We start from the raw sequence: 17,660 nt of genomic DNA on the forward strand, positions 1-17,660 counted from the left end.
TGAAAAACCCACTTGGGGAAGCTGAGACTGCAAATTCAGTAAGGCCTCTCAAAACTTTATTTTTCTATTCTTTTTTCTTTTCCTTTTTTTTTTTTTTTTAACTAAGGCTGTTCTACAGGTTAGCTGTTATATTTCATTGTATCCACTTTTAAATTTGGTCTTTCCATTAGTGCTAATAAAATAGCTGTCTGTGATGAGAGCTTTCTAAAAAATTAGCAATTTAGAAGTTTTTCCAACTCAAAGGATCCATCATTGGCCATTGAAGAGTAATATCTTAATAGCCTATTTGTAGAAAGTCCCAGCGGGAACTTTCCAGGCTACCATGGGCGCAAGAGGTATCCTTGTTGAGGGCAAACATGATGTAGCCCCCATGATCCAAAAGTTCATTCCCTAGAAAGTCTGAGAAAGTAAAGAACTTTGTTATATCATTAATAAAGCAGCAAAGGTTGAGACAACAGGGACCCCTCATGGACTGGAACACCTTATGGCAAGCTCCCTTGAGAACTGGTGCAGACTGACCAGGAGAAGGCTTGGAGTTCCAGTCTGTTCAGCTGGTCTCCAAATTCACACTGTGCATGCTCCTCCTGAGTGGGACAGAACGGGGAGTTTCCTCACTGGCCAACAGGCCAAGCTCTCAAGACACTGAACAGACAAAAAGAAAGCCTAATGTGACCAGTGGTTGTTCTCCTTATGACAAATGACACAAAAGACAGAGATAAAGAAAAATAGTGACAATGCCTGGTTGGAAAAATTTCCACAAACCAAGAGTAATTTACTGAATTTCAAACCAAGAGTCATTGAGTCCAAGGAGCTAACCCTACAAATATTTTCTCCTGCTAATAGAATTCTAGAAGAGGAAAATGCTTACCTTTCTCATTTCCAAAAGATTCTACAGGCAGAGACCCAGGAGTTTGACCTGGTAAGAATCTCTCCTTCTGCTGGCTTTTGTCAATTGCCCCAGGATCTCCACCTGCAGCATCTGTGAGTGACGTGTACTTAGCCAGGGAAATTGCAGCTCATCCTCACTGTGGACTTTTGGGGAGGAAGAAGTGTTTCTCTATTCTTCTAGGTTCTTCTGGCTAGTATAAGAATTAAATTGACGTGAAAGAGATTAACAGGAGAAAATCAAACAAAAGTTTAATAACATGTACACCTCGGAGAGACTCACGCCCCTGGAAGGCAGACAGCCGAAGCCCAGCAGGAAGAGCTCTGCCATCATTGCCAGCCCCCATGCCCATTGCTTCTCATGCTGCCCTGTGACCAGGCCCCAGGAGGGGTCCAGGCATGCACAGAAATCAGGACTTAGATCCAAACAAAGTCTTGGCACCAAAGAAGGGAAAATATTGGGGCAGAGTCTTAGGGAGCTTGTAGCAAAACCCTCTCTGCTGACACACAGGGAAGCTGAACCCTGGGGCAGGAGGGGACTGTTCCACCACTTATGTGATGGACTTTGCGGGGCCCCACTTCACTCTCACCCTAAGGAAGCCCCTGAGGGAGAGGCTGAGTCCAGCTCCAACGAAAAACCCTGCAGCTCTGTGGTTTGCCAGTTCTGTGGCTCCACCAGCCCAGGGAACTTGGACAACTGTTGTATGTGGAGCCTCCTTTTCCTCACCCCTAAAATGGGCCTGACACCCCAGCTCACAGGACTGGCCATGAGGGTCTCACAAAAGGTCTGCAGAATGCTGACAGCCCAGGCCTTGGTGTGTGGCCTCTCTCTTCCCAGGCCTTGACCCTGGTCCCCCTGTTCAGCCCCCAGACTCACATCCAGATCACCCTCCACACTGGGTCCAGCATCACCAGGGCGGTGATGTTTTTGCTGAGGGAGGGGATGAACCTGGATTCTGATCTCAGGGCCCTACGGACCCTTCCCTGAAAACCCCTCACCTTCAGCTCTGGGCCCACCCCACTGTTTGCAGATGGAGCAGTCTGGGATCCTTACTAGACTCCTCGATCTCCACACCCCTCGCCCTACAAGAACCCTGGCTCCTAGTCAACCCCCAAGACTTGTGACAGCAAATCACATGGTGTTTGAACCTTGGCTACTCCCATCACCAAGTCTACTTGCATCAGCTTTTCCCGGCCCTACTGGCAGTCACTTGGAAGGAGGATCTTAGCTAATGTGGCAGTGGGAGGCGGGGCTGGAGGAGGAAGGCCTCTCCTCCCTTGATTTGGGGGCCTCCAGCTGGGGGTAGCCCCCTCCTCTGACCCTGCAGCCCCTCCCATGCAGGGCACTCACCCCCTCCCGCAGCCTCTCCCGGGCTCTGGAGGCCCCGCCCCAAGGCGCTGGGCTTGGAGGCTGCTCTTGCCGGAGTGGAGGACAGAGCCATTGAGCCTGCCCCCCTCACCCGGTTCCCCAAGCCCCCCGAACTCAGACCCTGACACATGACCCGGGCAATGGTAGCAGTGCTACGTGCCCTCCAGCATGTTCTGATTCCAGAACAATCCCAACGCTGGCACGCACTGGGTGTGTGACTCGGGGCTGTGGCCTAGCCTCCCGGAGCCTGTTTCCTCACCTGGCAAATATTGGACGCCCACTTACCCGCCAGGTTCTCCTGAGGTCTCAGGGCCATGTCACTTTTATCCTCACCTACTGCTGAAGCAGAACAGAAAGCCCCACACCCTCCTTCCTTTCTCCTCATCGCCGCTCTGTGAGGCTGGCCCCACGGGGTCATCCTCCCTCCATTTCCCGGCTGAGGAGGCAGAGGCCTGCAGAAGGGCAGTGGGGTGCTCAGGGGCCCACAGAGGAGAGGCCATATCCCCTTCTCAGCCAGAGGCCCTGGGGCAGCGTCCCTTCCCCAGTCCAGCTCCGCCATTGGTGGGAGTTGTGTCCTCCGGGCTCCCAAGCGGTGGCAGTCCCCCATCTGGGTGGAGCTGTGGATGGAGGGGACATGGGCCTTGGAGGCCAGATTGAGGTCCCTGCCTGCCCCAGGACCCCTGGAGTCTCTGCCACCCATGCTGGAAACAAGGCCATGCTGAAGCCTTGCCCTCCCCGGGAACAGCTCAGAACACCCCCTGCACAGCAGGCTTTCTTCATCCACTCAGGAACGTGACCCCGAGGCCCCGCCTCTGACTCACAAGGTGGGAGGGGACAGGACACTTTGCTTCCTCTTTCATATGAAGCTTCTGAAGTCATTCAGGAAGGATCGACTAAGCTCCCACCATTTCCCAGACGTTTCTCATGAGGCACCCGGGGCCTGTGTCATTGCTGACTGGGGACCAGGGTGACAATCCTGACCGTCACTGACCAGCACTGACGGTGAGTTGGGCACAGTGTGGAGTCACATAATGAACACATGTCTGTCTCTGGCCCAGCCACTCGGACCCAGGACTGGGCGGCCATATGCACACCTAGACCATAGGATCCCTGCAGTGCTCATCATTGGGATGAGAAGGGCGCCCTCCCCTCGGAGGTGCAGTGAAGACAGAATGAGTAGCAAGGACTCCTGAGGACAGATGGGGCTGGTGAGGGAAGAAAGTTACCCCCACCCACCCCGTCCACCCAGGAGACTGGAAGAAGCCACTTGCCAGCAGGAGGGACTAGAATAGGAGCCAGAGACCCGCTAGCGCTGCCATCTGAGTGCCCCCTAATGGAGCAGCACGGAAACACCACATTCCCAGGGCCTTCTGCCCCTCCACCTGCCTGTGAACAGAACACACCCCTCGTCCTGCTGATCCAGAGAAGATGGGGATTTTTCAGACGCTTTAGTGAGAAACTGAAAACCACATCCCACCCCATCTCCTTCCCTCCTTGACCCTCCTCTCTCCAGACCTCAGGCCTCCACGCTACCTCGATGAGCAGACCCCTGCTCCAGGAATCGTCTTTGCTACACAGATCTTTATATTTCCAGAAGCTCTTCCTAAGGGGAAGGGTAAGAAGGAAGGAGAAGTTCAGGGAAAATGTGTTCATGAGGAGTTAAAGGGCAAATCCATTTTACTTGAGAACATGGAGTGTTCAGACTGTCTGGATGAGGGCCTCACTGGGATTCTCTGGGCAGGAAGGTGCTGTGGGGCTGGGGATGGAGCCCTGGGGTTGGTCACCTGGGGCCTCCATTTCCATTTCTACTGAGAAGATCCGTTTCCACCAGTTTGAGTTTCAGCTGGACAGGGCTCTGTTGGTATAAAGAGAACACTAGAAATTCTCCAATTTGACTCCAGCCCCTGGGATGTTTAATAAAATCAATTCCTAAAGCAGTAGGAATGGTGGCCTATTTCCCAAGGGGGCTTAGAGACTTGGCCCCCAACCCAGATCATGCCTGTCAAATTTGTTTCCCCCAGAAGGTGCCAGCTGCCTCGGGGGGGATGGCAGACAAATAAGTGACCCCACACTGAATATGAACTTCCTGTGGAGAGAAACCCACCCACATAGAAACTGACCCATGTCTCCTTCAGAGAGTGATTTGAGGCAGAGCAGAGAGGTCTGCATTCAGGGAGCAAAATTTCCTGAGGACTGGAACCCTTGGTAAGGGGAACATAGGAGGCTTGGAGGTGGGAAGCTGCTGCCCTGCTCGCTCTAGCTTTAGTCCCCTCACTGTCTCAATTTGCCCTGGATGAGACACACCCCCAGGGAGCCCAGGGAGGACCTAGAGGGCATTCAATACATGAGACAGCAGGATGTTGAAAATCCACAGGAATGAAGTTAGCTCAGCCCGCGGAAGAATATAGGTAGGAAGCATCCACCCACTGAGAGCTGGGAGTCAAGGTCAGCATGGCCCCGGCAGGACAGACCTGGGACTGTGCAGGGACCTGGACCGCAGACTTCCATCCAGAAGGCAGGCAAAGGAGAAGAGGCCATTCCCGAGATTCCAGAGACGGGCTTCACTGGATAGTCCATCCCATACCCTGGCCACCTTGACCCAGTGCTCCACCACCCAGGCTTGCTCCTGGGCCACCACGCTCAGTCCTTGTGGTAGGGGTGATGATGCAGGTGGCCACACTGTTGAGCTGAATGATAGTAGCATGGATGGTGGTGCCATGTGCTCATTGCTAGGGCTGTTTTTCTGGGACCAGGTGAATCCCAGACATTGAGAGGGAACCACCTTCTTCAACACCTCCTGGAGCAGAGGGAACATCACATGATCAGCCATAACTCATCTCTGCATCCCAGATGGGGATCACCAATCAGAGTGGGAGTCCAGGAAGTAGAGGACATGGCTGGAGCCTGGGTTTTTCTCTGTGCTGAGGGCACTAGCACCACACTGATTTTGGGACTCAGTGGGTAAAGGAGAGGGGAATTTCTACAAGCCCATCCTCACTAAATCCAGGCTCCAGAGGGCAGCTCCACTCTGCTTAACCCCAGGGGCATCTTCCACCATCCTGATCACATTCTGTTCTGACTCCCTAGATGCATGTTCCCCAGTAGTAGCTACACTCAGGCTGTTTGTTTCTCTCCCTGTGTTTAAGTTCACATCAGATATGTGATAAGTGCTGGGGCAGCTGAACCTCTGGGCATATTTCTGGGTGACCCTTGGACCTGGTTGCACAGGGTGACCTCCCCTCCCGCAACCAATGGGCCAGGCCCCACCCACTCTTCTTTCTGTTCTATCTATTTAATCTACACAGACACTCTGTGCAGGACATCCTGTTATCCTCCATCTCTGCAGGTGGACAGAGAAGGCTTGGGTTTGAGAAAGTTGCCCAGGTCACATGGTTGATAAGCGGTGGAGCTGTGGTCTTGGATTCTGGTCCCAGAAGTCTGGATCCTGGAAAGGATGGGGTGGGACAGCTTATTCAAAGGGAAGCCCTGCCCCAGCACCCTCATGAGAGCCCACCCACAAGCACATCCAGCAGAGTCAGCAGTTCTGCCGCCAGCCTTGTGGGGAGGCTGTGAGTTCAGACTGCTCCTTACTTGTCCCCTTCCTCCTGGTCACGTATCAGGGGCACAGGGGCCCTGGGGCTGGAGCTGGCTCTGTCTCCAGTTTTGAGGCTGGAGATGGAACACTGAGTGGACTGGCCCCTTTGCTCCGCCTCAGAGTGCGCCCCCACTGGGGCAGATGCTGCTTGTGCCACTACTGGAGAAGCTGGTGGCGGTGACGCTGGCTGCGGCGCCAGTGGTGCTGGTAAAAACAGATAGGGGTTGTCTCCAGGCCCTGAGTTGACCCTTCCTCTGGCTCTTCAGCAAATTTTCAGCTGTGGGGTTGGCACAAGTGGAGGGGAAAGAGAAACGTTCACCCACAGAAATGACTTTCCCTGTCTCTTCCCCCAAAAGAAAGCTCTGCTGCCTTCAAAAGGGACACACAGCCTCTGAACCCCAACTCAGACAGCTCCCCCTGCCTGCAGACCTCCTACCTTCTGGCCCTGCCTCAGTGGGTGCTAGAAGGTTCATAGTGACCCGGAAGAGGTGGGGCAGGTGCATCATGTTGGAGGGAATTGTAGCTTGTAGCATGTGGCTTGTGGCGTGTAGGCCAACTGTCCAGGGCTGCCAGGTGAGCTGCAGATACTGATGCCGCCAGGGGCCCAAGGTCCTGGAAAGGGCATGGGAGGTTTCTGCATGAACTAGAGTCAGAGGCCTGGACTTTCATCCATGCTGAGCTCTCACAGTCCCTTCTTTGGCTCTTGGACCCAGGTGGTGGCTTCAGCCCACTGCCTCCCCTGTGATAGTCATCCTTGTAGTGGGAGGACTGGTCATGGAGTAGGCCTGACAGGGATCTGCTGTGAGTGTGGTCTTACTGACACCCTTTTCTCCAAGGCCATGGGAACAGCCTACTCCATCCTCCATGCAAAGGAGCTTCAGGACTGGGCTGGAGACACTTTTGTGAGTGGGTTGCTCCCCTCTCCTCCTGCTCTGGTCCCCAGTTGTGGAGGTCATGGAGGTGCATGTGGAGAGAGCAGGTGAGGGAGATGGGGCTGTTGGGGGATGGGTCTCTCAGCGATCAGCTCAGTCCAACAGTCCTCTGATTCCCAGGGAGGCTGGGACCCCACCCACAGCTCTTTGTGACTCATTTTCTTCTTCAGGGGAATTGATAGATGTGTGAGCTCCAGGTTCTTTCCGTCTTTCCCCAGTACAGCCCCCGACCCTACTTTGTTCTGAGGAGAGAGCAGCCCCTCCTGTGGACCCAAAGACCACCTACAGCTTTAGTTTGTCCTGTGATTCATCTGTGTGGGTGAATATGGGAGGTGCACCACGTCTAGAAGAGGCTGTGAGGTCATCATGGTTAAAGTGCTGTGGCATGTTCTTTTGCAAATGCAGAAAGGCCACAGGCCAGGGAAGGATGAGGCTGAGAGCATTTTCACTGGGGAGAGAGAAGGATAAATGTGAAGACACACAGCACGCCCAGCAGCCCTTTCTGCAGAGCCAGCAGCCAGGTGAGCATGTACCATGACTTCCTCCCATAACCCTGTGAGGTTCATGCCTGTACAACCCTGTCTGTGAGAAGAGCAAAGTGAAGCTCAGAGAGGTGTGGGAACATTCCAAAGATAAACAGATTAAGGTGGGATTGTCACCACCATGCTGTGCTGGGATAGGCACTCAACTGTCACACTGCTCATGCAGGACCTGCTGGGAGCAGTGAAGGCCTGATAGGAGCACAGGAACACTGTGATGGAGGTGACGTTTCTACCTGGGAGAGCTGATACTGGGGACTCTATGTGATTCTTTTTTGTGCTTGCTTTGAGTGTCAGCATGATACTGTCCCATCTGGGAACAGGGCTGTCCCCTTTCCACACCGGCGCACGAGGAGAAACATGTTCACACTGGCATCACCATAAGCCACCAGCAGGATCAGGATCTGGAGCTCAGACCAGATAATCTCAGCACCTCAGCAACTGGTTCAAGAAGAGGACCTGATTGCCCTCCTGAAAAATTTCTAGCTTTAAAAGTATATTTAATTATGGGGAGTGATAAATAATTGATCCCTTCAAAATATTCTGTTATCTGAAGAACAATAGCACCTCTGCATTATAAGAGCAATATTTCAGCTAGCCATAAATAAACATCAATACAGGTATGAGAAAACAGAGTGTTAGAAATTACAAAAGGGTCTCAAGATTATGCAGGTCAGAACTGAGAACTGTCCAAAGCATGGGCTGCATGACATTCCTTCTAAGCTACCTGAGGCTTGGTCTGCTTCTGACATGGAACAGACGGTTCTGAGAAAACCACACTCCTCAGAGGACCCCAGGGTGTTGAGAGATTTGGGTTTGGATTCCAGACCAACCCTGATCATCTCTAAATATGGGATTTGAGACTCTTCTGCATCTGATCCAGGCGTGGTTCCAAGGAGCGAGGCATGATCCAGGCAAGAGAGCAGACATGGCTGGATCAGAGCATCACCAGTGACATTAACAAAGAGACCAGGGCACTAAGATTTCCAGTGATTTAGCATCATGGCTGGGACGGGTCATGTGTTCTCCAGTGAGTTCTGAACATCCAGCATTGCCCTCAAGGACCAGCAGGGGGCGCGCGAAGCCAACATTTCTTAGATGGTGGGGCGCATGCGCATTCCGCGACAGACGTGGTCGGCGTCTTCCCTGGGGGCGACGCTCCTTTTCCTCAGGGCGGAGCGGGCGGCGCCATGGCGGCTTCGGGACCGCGTGGCCCTCGTTCCTGCAGGAGGAGGACCCTCCTCGCTCGCTGTCTGAGGTAATGCCGGTTTCCCCGCACGCTAAGCCAGCTTCACACCGGGGTGTGTGTGGACCTGGCCGAGTTGGGTTTCCAGTCCAGGAGGGAGGGGACTGGTGCGCTGGCGGACCCGCTTCGACTGTTGTCCTCACCTGCTGGGAGGGGGTGAGGGTCCGCGTCCACCGGGGCCACGGGGGTGTTCGCGCCCCTCATTCTCACTGCCTGGGTCCCCCTTTCCCCGTGTGGTCGGAGGTGTTTACACCACAGGTCACGGGCGGGGACTCGGGTGTAACGTGAAAGGGGCTGAGAAATTACTGAAACAGGGAAAGAGGTGTATGAAAACACATTATATTAACTTTTATATTTTGTGTGTCAAAGTCAGAGTTTATTATGCTTTTAATTTCCTGTCTTTAAAGGAATACAATTATTTATTTTGTACTTAAAATATTTTATATTTAAAATGTGCTTCTTAGCTTATCTCATTTTCAAGTCAAAATATTGCCACGATTGAGATTTTCTCATAATGAGAAGGAAAAGCCGGGCTGGACTAACAAGCTAACTCTTAAATCTAAGTGTAATAAGTGTCAGTTTACTGATCTAAGTACTGCTGGGCTAACTCAGAAATCTGAAGTTTAATAAGTGTTGGTTTACTGGGCTAACAAGTTAACTCATAAATCCTAGCTCAACAAGTGCCAGTAACTGGGTTCTGGCCAGCAGAAGTCCCACTGAGACTGAATGAATTACTCAAGACTCTGTGGAAAAAGTCAAGAGAGGGAGAGGGAGTCGGGAGCCAAATCCACGAGCCTCTCAAATGCTCCCACATTTATTGTGTACAATCAAAGGCAAAATCACTAACAGTTGTGTGATGGAATACAGGAATTTAAGGAAAGACAGGGTGGGATTGAGATTGTAGAAATCACTACAAAGTGAGTGCAAAGGCTTTGTTTATCTTTAGGGAAGTCATGGGAAGAGGGGAACAAGATATATCCTTATAGATATGTTAGAAAAGGCCACCAGCCCAGCCAGCTCCTTGTTTTGGGCATAGAAGACTATCTAACAGCAGACACACCCAGTGTTTATAGCTGAGGGCCTGGGTTGTTGCTTTGCAATGAGCAGAGTTCTATCTAAAACCTCAACTATGTAAGCAAGGCATTGTCTCTGCTTTTTACGGCCAGGAGACTGGCATGCGGATGCACAGGTGCCTGTTTGCAAGGCAGTTAACTAAGCACATTTGTTCTTCTTTAAGGAGATGAGTGGCTGGGGTCTGTTACAATTTGTTAACCCAATCATGGGCTCCCAAAAGTAACATGCTCTGTTCCTAATAGATAAATTCCAGTGTACTGATTCCCTGCTTTTGCTGTTAACACCTTATTGGCTAATAGCCCCATGCTTGCAATTAACTCTATAAAGCCTAATGCACAAGTTTTGGAGGTGCTCAGAGCTTCAGAGCAGAAGCCCCTCTGAGCCTGCCAGTGTAATAAATCTGAGTATTCCAACCCTCCGAGTGGTGCTTATTTCTTGGCTGGCCTGTTGTTTCCGTAATATTAATACAGTGACAGTATTAAATATATGTAAGTATAAGCTTATTGAAAAACCTTTTGCAGCATTCCAGGGTGACCAGTTTTGTTAAAAATAATACCTAGGCCACTACCAAATTCTTACAAGAATATAATTTTAAAAATTGTGAATTACTTTTATAAGTTTCAAATACAGTGGCGATTTTTAAAATACCAACCATTGTACATACTGCTTAAGACCATTTGAGATGAAATATATTCAAAGCTAAATCGTCAGAATATTTAAAAGGCAGGACAATGACTGCTTTTCATTGCAAATACATTTTCTCCTAATAAATGCAAAATATGAAGTTATTTAGCTTAGATTTCTATACCTTTGTTCAAAAGGTGAAATAAGAATATAATCTTTTTTCAATTTTAACCCTTTCCCATAAAAATTGGTATTTGTATTTGTAGAATCTTAATTTCCCTTTCATTTTTTTCTTTTGATTTATTTTCTTTAACAGAGAGTGCTTTCCTATGTCTCGTTAAAGTTTTTTTATTCTCCTATTCTAGATCCAAGTCACTTTCTGACACTGAGAGTAAACATGGGGAAAGGCCTTATAGTAAGTGTGCAACTTTTGATGTGGTCAGGAATTTTTCTTGGAGAAATCTCTTTACAATTTCTGCTCAGTTCACAGTATTATCCCATTATGAAAACTGAATACAAAATTGTAATCTGTTTACACCAGGACGCTTCCAATTTTGGCACAGCACATTTCCTGATATTTTACATTAGATATTAATACAATATTTGATTTTATTTAAATATTGTACACTAATACATATTTTATATATGAATATCTGCTGAATGCCATTAATTTGCATGGGGTGGTAGCTGATTGCATTTGATCTTTCTGACCATTAGTTATTCTTAGGTGTGTCTAAAGTACTTCTTAGAACACAAATTTGACTACCACACCTCTCATAGAATATTTTAAAGGTTATTATATTTTAAATTATAGAAGCAGAAATGTTATCCATTACGTTTATGAAATGATTAAGTCATAATTTGGTAAATGATTAAGTCACAATTTGGTGTAATCATATTCAGTGGAGGAATGATGGCTTCTACGTCTTTTTACATCTGCCACAGTTGCTTCTCTATACTATTTGTGACCATGAGCAATTTTATGGCAACGTGATCTTTTTCCAATTCTATTTTTTTCTTTTATTTCAGTACAATCAGTAAAGCTTTCCTTTGCAGTGATGGCATTGTTTTTAACATGAAGATACCTTGTCATCTGACACATTTGTACCTGATGGGCTACTACTCTTGTACAGAGCAAGGAAAAGCATTTTCATATCTCCATCTGTATTCTAGATCTTATCTAATTTCTTAGAAGCATTTTATAATCATTTTTAGTTATTTTAATTGTACTAAACACAGAAGAACAGATCACTTTTTATCTTTACCTACCTCATCACCTAAATGGACACAGATATGATAATAACATGTGAGTTTGATGAAATTGAGAAACGTTCCAGGGTTTGAGCTTCAAGTATTTTTATGTGATTTTCTAAGAGGTAATTAATTTCTGGCACAAAATATGGAATTATCTAAAACCACTTGCAGGGTTGTCTGTCATTTTGTCTTATTTGACTTTTGTCAATAGCTATCAGCTAGGACCTGGTGAGTTTGAATATTTTAAAAAACATTTCTGATTAGAAAACATCAGGAAGAAACATTGAATATTTATGTTCACGACTCTGGTATCATTATTGTAATGTGCTATTTGTTTTGGTGTATATTTGATTTTGTTCCAGTAGTGTGAAATGTAGGCATGGGTACAAAATTAAAAACAACAAAAAATTCTTGAAGTCAGTCACAATGAATTATTAGTCATTTTATTTTTATTTTATAAACAGGCCATTTGAATATGTTCAGCCATGAAGTGAAACAGACTCACTTAATTCTGAGTCCTGAGAGACAGTGACCCAGACACAGCCCTACCAGTAAGTAATGTGGTGAATTGATACAGATATATATTGTGAAATGATTATCACAATAAGGATACTTCCATAAACTCATAAAATTCCCTTTTGTGGTGAGAATTTTTGAGATCTGCTCTCAGTAACTTTCAGATAAATAATACAGCATTGTGAGCTGTAGTCACCATGCTGTTCATGAGATTTCCCAGAACTTAGTCATCTTAAACATGGACGTTTGTACTCTTTGAGCATCTTCTCATTTCCCCACTCCCAGGCCCTGACAACCACCACTCTGTTCTTTGTGTGAATTCGGCTGTTTTTAGATTACACGAGTAAGTGAAATCATGCAGCTCTACTTTTTCTTTTTTCACAGTCTGCAGTGTGTTGATTTGATCCACTTACATACAGCAATGTGATCACAAACAGATTTAACACCTCTCACATGACTCACAAGTATAATTTTCTTTATTTTTTGTGGCAAGAATATTCACAAGATAGTACCTTAGGAACTTTGGAGACTGGTACAGCACTGCAGTCTGTAATCACTGTGCTGTGCATTTGATCTGCATGACTTATTTATCTTCTGGTTGCACATTTGTACCCTTTAACATCTCCCCGTTTCCTCCACCCCGACACCTAGTTACCACCATTTTACAATTTGTTTCTAAGTGTTTGCTTGCTTGTTTTTTGTTTGTTCATTTGTTTTTGTATATCTGATATCTTACGTTTGTCTTTTCTCTGTTTATTTCATCTCACCAAGCATAATACCCTCAAGGTCAATCTGTAATATCACAAATGGCAGAAATTCCTTCTTTCATAATGCAGAATAATATTCCATTGTATGTCAATGCCATTTCTTCTTTATCCATTCTTTCATTGTTAGACACTCAGGTCATTTCCATATCTTGGCTATTGTGAATAATGTTGTAATAAACATGCGAATGCACCTATCTTTTCAATACCCTGTTTTCACTTCCTTCAGATGCACACCAGGAAGGAGGACTGCTGGAGCATATGGTAGCTCTGTTTTTAATTTTTGGGTAACCTCTATAGCTTTTCCATAGTGGTTGAACCAGGTTACATCCCCACCGACAGTGTACAGGGGTTTTCTTTTATCCTCATCCTGGCCAGCACTGTCTCTTGTCTTCTTGGTGATGGCCCTTCTGACAGGAGGGAGGGGATATCTCATTCCACTTTCAATTTTCATTTCCCTAATTGTTAGTCATGTTGAATATCTTTTCATGTACATTTTGTGTATTTGGGTGTCTTCTTTGGAAAAATATAAATTTAGATTCACTGCCCATTTTTTATATTGGGTTTTCTACTCTTTTTTTTCTTTCTTTTTTTTTTTTTTTTGCTATTGTGTTATATGAGGTCCACGTATATTTTGATATTAACCCTCCATCCAATATATGATTTGCAAAAATTCTCTCCTACTCTATATTAGGCTTTATATTTTGCTGATTATGTCTTTTGCTGTGCAGGATCTTTTTAGTTTGATGTAGTCCCACCTGTTGATATTTGCTTTTCTGGCTTGTGTTTTGGGGTCATATCCCAAAATTATTACCCAAACCAGAGTTAAGTATCTTCTTCTCTATGTTTTCCTCTAAGAGTTTTAAAGTATGAGGTCTTACATTTCAGTCATTAATCCATTTTAAATTATATTTGTGAGTAGCGGAAAGTAGGTGTCCAATTTCATTTTTCTGCTTGTGGTTTTCCAATCTTCCCAGCAACATTTGTTGAAGATGCTAGAGTTTCCTCATTCAAAATAGCATTAAAACCAATAAAATACCTAAGAATACACTTAACTATGGAAGTGAAAAATTTGTACTTTGAAAACTATAAGACTTCTATGGAAAAAATTGAAGAAGACAAAACAAGTGGAAAGATACACTGGGCCAGAAGTATGGCTAATGGAACAGAAGAATAAAGGTTAAAATGTCCATAATACCCAAAGCCATTTACAGTTTCAGTGCAATTTCTATCAATATTCCAACAGCATTTTTTACACATGGAGAGAAATAAATCTTAAAATTTTTTTATGTGACTACCAGAGACCCAGACACCAGAGCAATCCTGGGAAAGAACAAGTTGGGAGTCATCACACTTCCTGATTTAGAACTAAATCACAATGCTACAGTATGAGAAACAATGATATTGGTATTAAAATACACACATGGTTTAAATTAACAGTATAGAGGACCCAGTAGTAAACCCCTGTATCCTAGGTCAACTACCATTTGAGATGGAAGTAAAACACGTTCAGTGGGCAAAGGATAGTCTCTTTGACAAATGGTGCTTGGACACCTGGCTACTACTTTTAATTTTTGACAGAAATTCCATACTGCTTTTCCTAGTGGCTGTGGTTATTTACATTTTTACCAACAACACACAAGGATTTTCTTCACATCCCTTCCAATCCTTGTACTCACTTGTCTTTTTTGACTGTAGCCATTGTAACAGTTGTGATAAGGTCTCGTGGTTTTGATTTGCAATTCCCTGATGATTAATGACAACCTTTTCATGTTGGACATTTGTACGTTTTCTTACGGAAAATGTCTATTCAGATATTTTATTCATTTTTAATTAGATTTTATTTTTTTGGCTGCTAAGTTGTATGAGGTATTTATATACTTCATAAATACCATTTATCAAAAGATGGTTTGCTAATAGTTTCTCCCATTCCATATGATGTCTTTTAAGTTTTTCAAATTCTTTTCTATGCAGAAGTTTTTACATTGACTTAGTCCTGCTTGTTTCTTTTTGCTTTTGCTTTGGTTGCCTGTACTTTGGAGTCATATCTAAATAATCATTATTTACAAGATCAAGGTCAAGGGGATTTTACTCTATGATTTTTTTTTATGGTGTTTTATGATTTCAAGTCACAATTTGACTATTTTATTGCGAGATATTTTTGTGAGTAGTGTAAGATGGGGTCCAATTTAATTCTTTTTTATTCATTCGACTGTACCAGTTTATATTTTGACTGAAAAATTAAACAAGTGTTACCTTTTCTTCATATTCTTGCAAATTTTCATTTTCTTTTTTATAATAGCCATTCTAACAGGTGTGACGTGATGTGTCATTGTGATTTTGATTTGCATTTCCCTGATGATTAGTGATGTTGAGCATTTATTCATGTACCTATTGGCCATCTATATGTCTTTTTGAAAAAAAATCTACTCAAGTCCTTTAGCCTATTTTTAATTTTTAATTTTTTATTTTATTACTATTATTTTATGACTTACTTATATATTTTAAAAAAAAGTTTTTTGATTAAAAAATGGAAAAAAAATTGCCTGTATGTTATTTTATTCTGTAGTTGCTTTTTAGTTTGCTGATTATTTGTTTTGCTATGGAGGTTTTTTTGGGGGCTTTTTTGTTTTGTTTTGTTTGGTTTGGTTTTTTTTGTTGTTGTTGTTTTTTAAATTTGCTGTAGTTCCACTTGTTTGTTTTTGCTTTTGTTACTTGAACCTTTGGTGTCATATCCAAAAAATACTTGCCAAAACCACAGCAAGGAGCTTTTTGTTTACATTTTCTTCAAGTAGTTTTAGTTTTTGGTCTTACATTTAAGCCTTCAGTCCATTTTGAGTTAATTTCTGTGAGTGCTGCAAGAAAGGGGTCCAATTGTATTCATCTGTAGGCCATTATCCAGTTTTCCTCCGGCACAATTTATTGAAGAGTCTATAGTTTTCCCTTTACATTTTCTTGGTTCCCGTGTGAAGTACTTGTTGACACTATATAAGTGGGTTTGTTTCTGAGCACTTGATTGTTTCATTGGACTTGGTCTCCATTTTTTACTGTTACCTATCATTTTTGATTACTATAGTTTTGTAATAAAGTTTGAAATTAGGAATTGTGATATCTCTAGATTAATTATTTGACCAGGTTGATATGGCTATTAGGGGTGTTTTGTGGTTCCATACAAGTTTTAGGCTTGTTTTCTGTATTTCTGTGTAAAAGTCATTTGAATTTTGATAGGGATTGCATTGAATCTATAGACAGCTTTGGGTGACACAGACATTTTTACAGTTTTAATACTTCCAATTCATAACCATGAAAATTTTTTCCATTTATCTTTTTTTCAGTTTTTTTTTTTTTTAAATCAGTGTTTTGTCATTTTCACTGTAAGGATATTTTACCTACTTGGTTTAATTTATTCCTAATTTTTTTGATGACATTTTAAATATGAATGCTTTTGAAACTTATTTTTCAAATTGTTTATTGTTGGTATATAGAAACACACTGCTCTTCACATGTTGATATTTGTATCTTGCAACTTGACTGAATTTGTCTATTATTTGTAATAGGTTTTTGATGGAATCATTAGGATTTTCTACATATAAGATCATATTAAATGCAAACAAATAGTTTTGCTTCATCCTTTTCAATTTTGATTACTTTTATGTATTTATCTTGCCTAATTGCTCTGGCCAGGACTTCCAGTATTATGTGGTAAAGGAATGGTGAGTGCACATTTTCTTTATATTTTTGTCAGAAAACACTTCACCATTGAGTATGATGTTTGCTGTGAATTTGTCCAGTATGACATTTATTATGTTTACTTACTTACTTTGTATAGCAATTTGTTGAGGTTTTTTATTATTTGTTTGTTTTTTTATGAAAGGTTGTTTAATTTTTTCACATGTTTTTCTCCATCAATTGAGATTACCATACGATTTTTATATTTCATTCATTAATGTGATGCATCACATGTTTGATTTACATAGGTTGAATTGTCCTTGGATTTAGGGATAAATTCCACTTGACATGGTATGTGATCTTTTCAATATACCATTGAATTTGATTTGCTTATATTTCATTGAGAAATTTTGCATCTATATTTATCAGTAATACTTGCCGGTTTTTTTTTCCCCCTTGTAGTGTTCTTATCTAGCTTTGATATCAGGGTAATGTTGGACTCATCAAATGAGTTTGTAAATATGCCTCCTCTTCATGTTTTTAAAAAGTTTGAGATGACTGTATTAATTCTATTTAAATGTTTGGTTGAATATCCCAATGAAACTGTCTGGTCTTAGCCTCTTCTTATGTTTTTTTTTTTTTTTTTTTTTTTATTACTGATACAATCTTTTCATTCATCATTGGTTTGTTCAGATTTTCTGTTTTGTTTATTAGTCAGTTTTGGTAGTTTTTATATTTCTAGAGTTTATTATTTCCAGGATATCCGAGTTATTTGTGTTTATTTGTTGATAGTCACCTATTATAACCTGTTGTATTTCTGTTGTATCAGTTATAATATTGCCTCTCATTTCTGATTCATTTGCATATTGTTTTACCCTTTGTTAGTATAGCTCAGTTTGTCAATTTTACCAACCATTTCAAAAACAACCTCTAGCATTGATGTTTTCTAATATTTATAGTCTTTGTTTATTTCTTCTCTCACATTTGTTATTTCATTTCTTTGCTACTTGTGAACTTAGTGGGATTTTTTTTTTTTGCGCTACTCCCTTGAGAAGTAATGTTGTTTATTTGCAATTCTTTTTTCTTGTCATACTAATTTGTTGTAATAAACTCATAATTCTTTTCATGGTATTTTATAAGTTTTAGTAAGTTGTGTTTCCATTTTCTTTTGTTTCAAGATTTTCTTTTAATTT

General features: G+C 43.3%; 1 long non-coding RNA gene across 2 annotated transcripts; it reads left to right on the forward strand.

Annotated features, from left to right (window-relative positions):
* The first annotated feature begins 8,424 nt into the window (after nucleotides 1-8,424).
* On the forward strand, nucleotides 8,425-17,366 carry LOC141576640 (uncharacterized). Of its 2 annotated transcripts, XR_012505057.1 has the most exons (6): nucleotides 8,425-8,578; nucleotides 10,630-10,679; nucleotides 11,983-12,069; nucleotides 12,320-12,377; nucleotides 16,776-16,818; nucleotides 16,930-17,361. It is a non-coding gene; the product is annotated as an uncharacterized LOC141576640 (long non-coding RNA). The 2 variants fall into 2 exon arrangements; XR_012505056.1 differs by having other exon boundaries at nucleotides 16,776-17,366.
* Nucleotides 17,367-17,660: the final 294 nt, after the last annotated feature.

Source organism: Camelus bactrianus, unplaced genomic scaffold, assembly GCF_048773025.1.
Source record: "Camelus bactrianus isolate YW-2024 breed Bactrian camel unplaced genomic scaffold, ASM4877302v1 HiC_scaffold_154, whole genome shotgun sequence".
NCBI classification, from domain to species: domain Eukaryota; kingdom Metazoa; phylum Chordata; class Mammalia; order Artiodactyla; family Camelidae; genus Camelus; species Camelus bactrianus.